A 12,881-nucleotide genomic window follows, 5' to 3' on the forward strand; every position below is an offset into this window, starting at 1 on the left:
TATAGTTATCAGTGCTTCACAAAACATACACATGCACAAGAATCTCATCAAGGATTCTCAGCTTGGAGACTGCTTGGTGGTCCAGTGGTTAAGAATCTGCCTTCCAAAGCAGGGGATTTGAGTCTGATCCCTGGTTGGGGAGCTAAAGATCCCATATGCTATGGGGCAGCTAAGCCCGCATGCCACAACTAAGCCAGGGACATGGCCAAAATTTAATTAATTAATTAAAAAAAAGAATTTTCTTCAATTATCTTATACATATCATTGCATATAATCTACAAAATTCACAAAACCTTCAAAATTTGAATGTTAATAAGTTACTCTCAGTAGATGAACCAAAAGCCACAATTTCACAAGCTAGGCCTAGTAAAGGAGTCAGAATAGAGCAATCTTTACTAATTAAGGTTATAAATGTTCTCTTCAATAACAAATTAGATTGTGAGCTCTTTATATAAAAAATTGACTTTAAACACTGTTGTAATTCTTTAAGGGTAAAATAGTAAACCTGGTACTTAGTAACATCTAATAGTAAATGTTTCTTATTTTCAATTTCTCAGCATCAGTTACTTTGGATAAATGCCCTCCTCTACAGAGAGTGACCCTGGTAGACTGCCAACCACCAGACCCACAAGAGGCAAAAATGCGAAGAACAGTAACTGGCACAGAGCAAAGGGATATGTTAAGTATTTGTTAGATTAATTGTAAGTATTTTTATATTAATAAAATTGATTAAAGAACTCTACCTGATGTCATGCTTGAAAAACTTATGTTGAATTGTGTCAAATCTTAATTTTCTCTGAATTTTGAGTGGATAATTTGCTATTACTATTCAAAGTTCAGAATGTACTAATAGACAAAGCAATTCTTTTCCAATTCTGGTCTCTCAACTATCCAGGTTTCCTCATTATAAGCGAACAATATTATTAATGATCTTATCTTCTGGAGAAATTTTATGTTTATATAATAAAATAATGCATATTCAGAAATATGCAAATTACTCTTTTCTCATTTTAATACAAATGATAGCAGGCCTTACCTAGTATTCTTGTCTTGCTTTTTTCACTTAAACACACCTCTAAGAGATCATTTTCCATTGAACACTTATGGAGAGTTATTTTGTTTTACAGTCCTATACTATGTCATTTTATAGATTTATAGTGATGCTAAACTTTTTTATTCATAGACACTAAGATAATTTCTAACATTTTGCTTTCATAAACAAAATTGTAATGATAAATTGGCAAGTACTCAATCTGAGTTATAAAATGTTGAGTAATAATTTAGAAAGTAAGAAACAGAATGGTAGTCAATTCTGTTTTGTGCTTTTCCTGCTGTGAGTGAAACAGATCTTATTAACTCACATAATTGAGAGATATTTGTATTTCCTCTTTGGATCATTATTTATGTACCACTTTTGAACATCTACTTTCTTTTCAGTGTGGAAAAGCTGTTTGTATGTTGGAGAAAGTAGTCTTTTATTCTTAATTCAGTTACATGTTTCTTTTTATTTTTTCCATATACCTTCTGTATTAGTTTTCTAGGGCTGTCATAACAGTGCCATAAACTGGGTGACTCAAAACAACAGGAAGAAAATTTTTTTTGTGGTTCTGGAGGCTGGAAGCTCCAAATTAAAGTTTTTGCCAAGCCATGCTTCTTTGGAACACGTGGAGGGCATCCTTGCCTCTTCCTAATTTTGAAATGTATGGTGTCCATAATTTCTATAAATTTACCCTGCCCACGTGTTGCAGAGTGATACTCTTTTGCTTCTTTCAGAATAAGAGTGGTAATTTCATGTCTAGTTGTCCAACTAGATTCCTTTTCCTCTAAGTGTTGCATGTGACTGGGTTCTCACGAACAGCATATGTAGTGGGCTCCATTTCTGTGTCTGAACATGAAGACATTAGGCAGATGATTCTTCTTGGTCTGTTTTCTCCTCTTGCAGCTAGAAAATGAATGTGTGGAATTATTCTGAGGGTTCCACAGACTCAGCACAAACTAACTTCTCACCCTTCCCTGGTTTTCCCTGGTAAGGAGGTATGTGGTGGAGAAGTGGGACACTGATGTATGAGACCAAGAGATTGGAGTACACACTGATAAACAGAGAAATTGTGAGCGCTGATCTACCTGAAATTCTACAGCTAAAGGAGACATGTGTGCTAAGTTGCTTCAGTGGTGCCTGACTCTTTGCAACTCTATGGACTGTAGCCCACCAGGCTCCTCTGTCCGTGGGGATTCTCTTGGTTGCCTTTCCTACTGCAGGGGATCTTCGCGACCAGGGATCGAACCCAATCTCCTATGTCTCCTGCACCGACAGGAGAGTTCTTTACCACTAGCATCGCTTGGGAAGCCCCAACTAAAGGAGGATGCTCCTTCAAATTGATCTGAGGGAAACTATATTTGTCTGCCTAAAGTCTTGTAAGTATTAAACCCAGGGCACTGGTGATGCTGATTCTCTTCAGGATATAGTGAACCAACACATTTCCTCTGTGTCCATGAATTAAGTTGGATCCCTGATATCTTAGTCCATTGTATGCGTGTGTGCACTCAGTCATGTCTGACTCTTTGCTACCTCATGGATTGTAGCCCATCAGGCTCCTTTGTCCATGGAGTTTTCCAGGCAAAATTACTGGCATGGGTTGCCATTTCCTACTCCAGGGGATCTTCCTGACCCAGGGATCGAACCAGCATCTCCCGCATTGGCAGGCAGATTCTTTACCATGGTGCCACCTGGGAAGCCCATCTTAGTCCATTAGGGGGCTGTAACAAAGAACCATAGGCTGTGTGTCTTATAAACAAGAGAAATTTGTTTCTCAGAGTTCTAGAGGCTGCAAGTCTGAGATCAGAGTGCCAGCATGGTTGGGTTCTGCTGAGGGGCCTCTTCCTTTGTTTCACTGTGTCTTCACATGGTAGAAGAAGCAAGAGGACTCTTGGGGGTTTCTTCTATTATATAAAGGCATTAATCCTGTTCATGAGATTTATGAGGAATCTGCCCTCATGCCTTAGGCATCACCCAAAGATTCCACTTCCTAGTACCACTGCATTAGTAGTTAGTATTTTAACATATAAATTTTGGGGAGACATGAATACTGAGCCTATGACATCCAACACAATCCATTGGGAATTATAAAGAAAGCTCATGGAGGTGATAAGTATACATGGAAAGAATGGCAATCTCTCACAGTCTATGTCATGTATCTATACTATATTAAAGAGAAACTATACAAGGCTCAATAGGATTACTGTATTAATATGGAAGTGATTACTAGGGATTAGAATTTTAGTACTTTGTCTGAAGTCCAGGGGGAACAGTTTTAAAAATCTGATAAAGACAAATTGAATTTAGAGTCAATGATCGCCTATAGTTAATAAGCTTGAAATGTCAGCTTCTCCCTGACATACAACACATGGTAGCTGAGAGAGATGAGAATATTAGAATGCATATATTATATAGGACCTAATTACCCATCTCCTAAATTATTATTAAAAGAATTTCTCACCAATTTTTCAACCAATTAATTGGTGAGAAGAATGCAACATATACTGCTAATTCTCTGTAGCTCAGGGATAATGTTAAGGAGGCTGAAATGAAAATAGATCCCTTGATATCAATGGGAAAAGTAGGGTCACAGAAGAAGTAGAGGCCAAACTGTAATGAAGTATGAGGGGTTTATAGCCTCCCTTATATTTGAAGTGAGAGAATATTCATTGTTGATTGGAGGACTACAGCATGCAGTCCTGACAAAGCACTAAAATATTAAAGAAACAAAAACATGTATAAAGTATAACATGAAATATAATTGATTTAATAGCAAGCTGGACAGAAGGATAAAAGGAACAAAAGACAGATGGAACAAATAAAAAACAAATAGTGTAATGAAGCAATTAATCCTAATATTAATAATATTGATAATATGCTAAACCAAAATATACTAAACATTAAAATGAGATTAAAAATTCTGCATTTGCACCTCCTATCTTGTAGAAAAAGTGTTTTGTATACCTCCTTTGATTTTAGTAACATTTCCTGTATCTGGACATCTGGGTCTGATCCCTTTACTGGGTTACTGAATGACTGTTACCCTTGACTGTGACCTGGAAATAAAAACAAAGTCTACAGAAAATTCCTATTGTGACACAAGTTATTTGGCCATTTCTTTGTTGCAGTGTAGCATACTCCATTCAATAGGAGTGTCTGTGTTAAAAAAAAAAAAAAAAAGATGCTATAAAGAAGAACAGTAGACCCAAGGAATGAGTATAATGAAGTTTTGGGTGTTATGTTAAGGTCAGAACCTCTTCTGCTGTTAGTAGTATCTGTTTAAAAATTTTCTGGATCTTTTTCCTTCTAGCCAGAACATAACAACTGGGATTTGACTCACCCTGCTGCCTTTCACCTCTGTGAAACTGGACAAAATATATGGTTCAGTTGTTTTCAAGCATTGTGTAAAGAACAGTAAAACTCTTTGGTGCTTGAGGAAGAAAAAAAAGAGTGTAAGCCACACAAACATCCCAGCCTCTTGCATGAGGAAGGTGAAGTGTAATCTGAAAAGACTGGTACTGTGGGCTGCCGAAGCAGCTGAAATTTGCTGATCAGGTAGATGACCAGTGGCAGCCGTGCACAGTCTGAATGGAGATTTGCATAGTTTTACGGTTCAAGGTTAGAATGTCTCTGGACAAAGGCTGAAAGAGAAAAATAGAAAAATCTAAATAAAATGCTAAAGATAGTTCAGTAATTCAAAGAAGATAATTAGAAAGAAGAAAGATAGATTTTAAAAGAAATAGAGCTAAAGAAAAAAAAAAGCCATTTTTGGAAATTATATTAAACATAAGAGCTTTCCAGGTGGCACAGCGGTAAAGTATCCTCCTGCCAATGCAGGAGACAAAAGAAACGCAGGTTAGATCTCTGGGTTCGGAAGATCCCCGGAGCAGGAAATGGCAACCCACTCCAGTATTCTTGCCTGGAAAATTCTGTGGCCAGAGGAGCCTGGTGGGCTACAGTTCATGGCGCCACAGATTCAGACATGAATGACCAACTGAGCACATTAAATATAAATGTACTAAGCCCTCCACAAAAAGGTAAAAGTTGTCAAACTGGATAAAAGAGCAAGATTCAGTTTTCTTCTGTCTCAGAGGCAAAGAGACAGGAGAAAGGTAAAAATACAGGGAGAATATGTATCATGCAGAGTCACCAGAAGAAAAGTGGTGTGGCTATAAACAGTAGTATCAAGAGACAAAAGAGGATATCTTCTAATGAAAACAACTCTGTGTACCCAGAAAATCTAACAATTCTAAAATGTATTTACATAATACCAGAGCTGTCAAAATTGTAAGACAAAAACTGACGAACATAAAGTGAGAAATAGTGACTTCCCTAGTAGTCAAATGGCTAAGACTCCACGCTCCCAGTACAGTGGGCACCAGTTCGATCCCTGGTCAAGGAACTAGATCCCACATACCACAACTGAGCAATTAAACGCTGCAACTAAAAAAGATCCTTCATGCTGCAACCTAGACTTTGTACAGACAAATTAAATAAATAAAAGCATTCTTTAAAAAAGTCACTTAAAATTGAAAAATAGATAAAAATCACAATCATAGCCAGAAACTTTAATGTCATTAACTTAGTAAATCATGGAACAAATCAAGCAAGAATAAATAGCTCAGCTGAGCTCTGCCCCCAGCATGTAAACTAATAGGATGTGAGTGAGTCCAGAGACCAAAAGTGCTTCCACATATTTGTTCTTTCTCATGTATAGGCTATCTGAGCTACTTAAATGGAACAACCATATAAATTAAAGCATTTGTAATAAACTTCAAAACATGACTGGATCCCATTTTAAAAATATAAACATAATAGTATATATTTAAATTTTGCATGCCAAGTAAACAAAACAACAAGAGCATATATTTGAATGTTGTTCTGTGCATTAGTCACTCAGCTGTGTCTGACTCTTTGAAACCCCACGGACTGTAGCCTGCCAGGCTCCACTGTCTGTGGAACTCTCCAGACAAAAATATTGGAGTGGGTTGCCATTCCGTTCTCCAGGGGATCTTCCTGATTCAGGGTTCGAAACCAAGCCATCTGCATTGCAGGCAGATTCTTCACCATCTGAGCCACCAGAGAAGCTTCTACTCATTTGATCTAAATAATTAATTTTTATAGTACAATAGGCACAACCACTACAGAATACACGGTATTTTCAAGTGTAGATGATTCACAAAGACAGAGTGCATTTATGGATTAGATAGAAACCTTGAAAAATTTCATAAACCTGCAACGCTACCAAGTATTTTTTCTGATGACAATCAAATTAATTTAGACTTATTCTTCAAGAGTGAAGGTTACCAATGTGTTTGCACCAAATAAAAAACTAATATTTCATCCATAATGGTTTTGGTAGATGGTATGCTCATTGGAAGGACTGATGCTGAAGCTGAAATTCCACTACTTTGGGCACCTCATGCAAAGAGTTGACTCATTGGAAAGGACCCTGATTCTCGGAGGGATTGGGGGCAGGAGGAGAAGGGGACAACAGAGGATGATATGGCTGGATGGCATCACCGATTCAATGGACATGAGTTTGTGTAAACTCCGGGAGTTGGTGACGGATAGGGAGGCCTGGCGTGCTGCAATTCATGGGGTCGCAAAGAGTTGGACACGACTGAGCAACTGAACTGAACTGAACTGAGGTGAACATATATTGGATTTCAGAACAAAGGAGCTAAAATTTAAAACTTAGGCTTCATGACTATTTGCAGAAGATGAAGTTAAAAGTATGTTGTGGATATTCCCCAAGGATCCAGTGGTTAGGACTCCCAGCTCTCATTGCCCAAGGAGTGGGTTCAATCCCTGATTCAGGAACTAACATCTCACAGCAAAAAAAAAAAAAATTCTGTTGTGGTTTTAATTTGCAGTTCTAGTAAGTTTTGACAATATATATTTCTTTAATAGTTCATTTTTTTCTTGTATTCATTGTCAATTGCATCCTGGGTATTTACTGTTAAATATGTAGGAAAGTTTATATCTTTTAGCTTATCTTTAGAAGTTCTTTATATCAAAAGTACCTTCTATTGATATTGTTGGCTGACTTTTGATGTATAGAAATATCCAGTTTTAATGTAAAGTGAAAGTAAAGTCACTCAGTCGTGTCCAATTCTTTGTGACCCCATGGACTGTAGCCTGCCAGGCTCCTCCATCCACGGGATTTTCCAGGCAAGAATACTGGAGTGGGTTGCCATTTCCTTTTCCAGGGGATCTTCCTGACCTGGGTATTGAACCCTGGTCTACCCACGTTACAGTCAGATTCTTTACCATCTGAGCCACTAGGGGAGATCAGTTTTAATGTAGTTGCATATGTAATAATCCTTATGTTTGTCTATTTTGTGTCTCTTTTAAGAAATTTAAGCTACTTCAATATAAGTACATTATTCTATATCATGCACCAAAAGCTTAAAGTTTTGCTTTTTAATTGTAAATAATTGGTGTCGTGGGGTGTATGTGCTTGTGTCTATATTTGTGTGCATGTGTGTGTTTGTGTGTGATGTAAGGTAGTCTGTTCTTTCATCCATCAGTTTGCAGTGTCAGTACTGCCACATATAAAACAACTGTGCATGTTTGGCACAGCAATATTTTTGAACAATTATTGGGAATATTATTTTAAGTATTATTTTCTTAGATACTGGAGAAGGAAATGGCAACCCATTCCAGTACTCTTGCCTGGAAAATCCCATGGACAGAGGAGCCTGGTAGGCTACAGTCCATGGGGTCGCAAACAGTCAGACACAACTGAGTGACTTCACTTTCTTTCCTCCTTTTCTTTTCTTAGAACTCAATAATGAATAATGGGCTTCCCTGGTGGCTCAGTGGTAAGTAATCATTCTGCCAGTGCAGGAATGCCAGTTCAATCCCTGGGTCAGGAAGACTCCCTGGAGTAGGGAATGGCAACCCACTCCAGTATTTTTTGCCTGAGAAATCTCATGGACAGAGGAGGTTGGTGGGCTATAGGAGATGCAGTTACAAAAGAGTTGGACATGACTTAGCAACTAAACAACAACAAAAATAATGAATAATTGCCTAAATTAAGGCTCTTAGGATTTTTGTACTGATTCATGTTTATATTCTGAGTGGTTTCTGTGACTTGCATTGGAATTTGCTGATTCTTCCACATTTCAGCTTTTCTGTCAGATATATTAACTGCTGAAAATTCTGTGATCATAGGTTCAGAAGTATGAGATCTTGACCAAGGGAATGGGAGAAGAGAAAATGAAATGAGGAGCGTTGTTCCTTGTGGGCAGAAAGATACATGACTTTGACTGTCCCTGTATCTCTGTGGCATTCATAAGATCATTTGAAAGTATATTTAGAGTAGAAATGTCTCTGTATGAATTAAATATAAGAGTAGTCTCCAGAAAAGATAAAATTGTATAGATGTTACTGTCTTTAAATAACCAAGAATTTGACAAAATTAGACTATCCAGGTCATTTCAGGTAGATTTCAGTTAGTGACTTGGAAAGGTGTGTATTTATATCACTTTTTGAAAACTTTATGTCATAGATTTTAAAACATAAAGACTTTCCTAAGAATACTGAATTGTCATAGAGGCTATAACCAGATAATGGAGAAGGACTACTAAGTTCTATTATTCATGAAAATTCTCTGGAAGAGTAAATTTAGAAATAACACATTTCAACCCTTCAGTACAGTCCTAAAATTAGCCCACTGCAATTTAGAGGTAGAGCAAAACCCAAGATAAATACAGTGTTGGTTGGTAACAAATGAAATCATTAACAATGCCTGTTAATAATGCCCATAATGAAAGACAAAATTACACTTTCGGTGTGGGGAGCTGAGACACTTGGATTGAAAAAGCTAAATTTAGAAGAGAATGAAGTAGCTAGATCCTTGACCCAGAACTGAACACTAAATATATTCTTTCATTCACAATAGAGAAACATGTGGTTAAAAGAATTGCAGCTCAATTGTCCTCCTCCATAAAAACTATTTCCAAAAGTAGAAAATCGAACTGCTTGATTATTTATAACAAGAGATGTGAAGACAAAAAGTTTATCAAATAATAAGGATTGGCCCTTTGGTGGGAGTGGCTAATGTTAATGGAATCCAGAAGGGGAGACTTTTAACTAATACTCAGCATCACTATCACACTTTACATTATTTTTAGTGACAATTATTTTTGTTGCTAATATGGATTATTTACTCAGTCCCATGTGTTAAATAGATCCTTCCAATTAATTGAAAAAATTGTGTTAGTCAGGTGGTATTCACATATTCTTTATATCAACAAAGTAACTGAAGCTTAAAGAGGATTCTTTACTTTAGTGTATGATATTGCAAAAGAGTGATGAATTCTGAATTCAGATCCAGACTGAATGACTCAAGTGACAGACTTTTTATCATGACACATTTTTGAACTTTCTTTTACCTAAGGAATCATAATGGCAATATTTAGTTTGCCATTTAATATTCCAGTTGTACTTTCTTCAGTGTATTACTGAACAATGGAGGAAAAAAGTAACCAAAGTTTTCAAAGACTATTCAGTACTGACTCTGAGCTAACAATAGCTCCTATGAACCCTAAATTGCCACTTTGAACTGCCAATTTGAGTGAAAGTTTATGGGCACCAGAAAATAAAAGTTATTCTACCAGAGTTCACCTCATGTTGGGAGCAATAGAATTTAAAAAAACACTGTGATTACTTCTCAGCTCTTGGTATTCCTTTGGAATTTCAAGTGATCAAATGCCATGTGAGCTTCCACCCTATGGCATGAGGACTATGTTAATTGAATGTTCCAAATGGAAAGTTCCAGAGCTCCAACTTCCTACACAAATAATAAATCAAATTTAAATGTTACATCCCTGGGGATATTATGAGAAATGGTATTTCTACAAAGCTTTCAAAAGTGAATATGAGATTATTCTGGTCACATATTCATGTAATTTTTCAGTTTTGTCAGTGAAAAAGACTAAGGCATCTTGTAGAATATAGTTGGTTAATGAGTATAGTATTAATGACTCATGTTTCATTTGCTGCCCCAGATCAAATGAACAGCTACCCCTAGGCTTGAGTCTTTGGTGTTGTTAAAAAATGTCTGTACTTTTGGAGAATAGGGACCTGTAGAAGTTTTTGCATGAGAAGACCATCACTACAGTTTCATGGTGTTTTATTGTTATGTAAGCTTCCCTACTCTGTAATTCACTAGATTTGTTGCAAAATTATTAACACCTTCCCCTTTCTGCTGAACATTTATGTTCTCCAGCATGTATACAGTAATATATATTTAGAAAAGTGTAGGTGGTTTGAATTTCTTGATAAATCATGTGTGAGAGGAGAAAGAATTATATACCATTTGAAAAAGAAGAAATTTCCTAGGGATCCTGTGGCCTGGGTCATATAGAGATATAGACTCTAAAATTAAAAAGAAATAGCTGCTATAATCTATACCAGTTATAAAGGGAATATACCCCTTTCCAGTTCTATTTTTGATCATTTGGAAAAAAGGTACTATTTAACACACTTAGATTTTTCATTAATAACTATTCATAAAGTGAATCAAAAGTTAATAGCTTTGAGTGGGGCCTTGAAAAACTGAAGGCTAGAAATAAGTAGGGGTATGATAAGGTACTATTCTGGGGATTGTTTTCACTGAAGCAGAGGATTCAGGGAATGGATTAAATTTAAGATGAAAGACAGGTTGAGTTTAGAATTGAGTTATTCAAGAAAATATAGATTTAGTGTCATAAACATCAAAAAGGACATTGAAGTCATGGCAAGAGACTAGATCTCTAATGATAAAGAATGTAAAAAAAGAAATAGAGGGGGATGAGGAAGAGATACTTCTACTGAATATTATAGATGAGGAAACATAAGTTCCCTTCTACCCTTCTGAATTCTTAGCCAAGACCCTGTAATAAAAGACAGATTAATAAGGGAAAAGCCAAGAGAGGTTTTTAGCATGTATACATCGTGTGTACATGGGAGTTACAAATGGGAAAATAAGGTGACTTAGAATTTAGATTCAAATACCATCTTAAGAGGGCAGAGAAGGAAGGATGTAGGCCTCTTAGAGGAGAATATTTTTTCCTTAAGAAAGATAAATGGGCCCTTAGAAGAATAGATGGGAGTTAGTATAATTTATGACAAAAATCTAACTGGGTGTGATGTCTACTTTTGGTCTCCTTTCTCATGAGATGAGTCAGTCTTCCCTGGTTGATGAAATTCCCAGAAGAGGATTTATGGCAGTTGAGTTCTTTTTGGAAGATCTGTCTGTAGGCAGACAGATAAGGGCAGTTCAGAGAAAGCCTCTCCCTGCACATGCTGTATCCAGGTGTCCATGTGTCCGCAAGTGTGGCAAATCACTTCAGTCGTATCTGGCTCTTTGTGATACTATGAACTGTAGCCCGCCAGGTTCCTCTGTTCATGAGATTCTTCAGGCAGGAATATTGGAGTGGGTTACCTTGCCCTCCTCCAGGGGATATTCCCAACCTAGGGATCAAACCTGTGTCTCTTGCATCTCTTGCATTGGCAGTTGGGTTCTTTACTACTAGTGCCATCTGGGAAGCCCCATCCATATGTGTCTACAGCTCAAAATAATCAATACACCAAAGTGACACATTTTGGGGAAGCATGTTCTGAACTCCTGTAGCCATATTCTGCAGTGATGTAGACTGCTAGACTTCAGTAAGTAGAAGTAGACGATTAGTCATAAGGATGAAAAAAGAGAAGGGGGGGGTGAATTTGAAGAAATAGAGGTATCACTGGAACAAAACAGATTCCTAGATGATGTCAAATACTGTGCAGACCATGAAATTCCACTGGGTTGTTGTGTTTAACTCATTGGTAAGATTTTTGCTCCTGAATAGAAGTAGTAGGTTATGACATTTCTGCTAAACACAGGTGGAAAAGCTAGATAAAACACTAAATAACATAATGAAAGTCATCAGGTAACTGTGCATGCAGAGAGGATTAGCTTGACTAAAATTCCAGAGAGAGAATGCTGCTCACAAGTATGCTGAGGATTGCAGACACTTTTCCCCAGATTTCTGATTATGTTTGTAGGCTAGAACTGAAGTTTGGCAGAGGCAGAACTCCCTCCTGGCAGAAAGAGTTCCCAGAAAATCGTGTATTGGTTGTTCAGGACAGGAGTGAAGATTTGACAATCTTTAAACACATGATGGTTTCCCTTACAAGATATTTTTTAAGTGGCTGCAGAGGAGGTTAGAAGCTAAGTTGAAAAGCTTCTCTGAAATATCATGTAATATTCCACATCTCAAGGGATTTAAGAAACCATCGACCAAGGACAAGGACAAGAATTGTCAAGGACAAGGATCTGAAAGTAAAAGACATGAATTGAAATTCAGAGAGGGACGGTCAAATTAACAGTGAGGATCTATAGCCACTCACTACTTGTCCACCCAAGATCCCTTACAGCTAGAGGCTTAGACCTTGGACTTGAACTTGCCCCAGGACACAAGAACTCAACAGAGATTTTAGCATTTGCACAGGACTGGAATGAGGAGCCTTGACTTGTGGGGCCAGCTTCTCCCTCACAGCATGTATAAGTTTTGAATGTAAATGAGACAAAATGCTAGTTGATTAATTCTAACATCTCTGAAAAGCAGAAATTAGTCTCCTCCAGTCTTTTAGGTCTAAGGAGATAAGACTTGCCAGCCTCTCAAGTGAAAATTTTGCATAAATATACTGCAGTAAATAAAACCATCTAGAGTGAAACCCAGAGACCCAGGTTCGATTCTTGGGTCAGGAAGATCCCTTGGAGAAGGAAATGGCAACCCACTCCAGTACGCTTGCCTGGAAAATCCCATGAATGAAGGAGCCTGGTAGGCCACGGTCCATGGGGTCGCAAAGA

General features: G+C 37.3%; 1 long non-coding RNA gene across 2 annotated transcripts in view; it reads left to right on the forward strand.

Moving 5' to 3' along the window:
* The window catches only part of LOC122686872, a 344,623-nt gene that overhangs the window by 314,080 nt on the left and 17,662 nt on the right, over positions 1 to 12,881 (forward strand). The window contains exons 3-4 of one of the 2 annotated variants that reach the window (XR_006338933.1): positions 558 to 701; positions 1,943 to 2,415. This is a non-coding gene — a long non-coding RNA (uncharacterized LOC122686872). The remainder of the gene's footprint in view (positions 1 to 557; positions 702 to 1,942; positions 2,416 to 12,881) is intronic. The other variant, XR_006338934.1, reaches the window with a different exon arrangement.

Source organism: Cervus elaphus, chromosome 30 (genome assembly GCF_910594005.1).
Source record: "Cervus elaphus chromosome 30, mCerEla1.1, whole genome shotgun sequence".
NCBI classification, from domain to species: domain Eukaryota; kingdom Metazoa; phylum Chordata; class Mammalia; order Artiodactyla; family Cervidae; genus Cervus; species Cervus elaphus.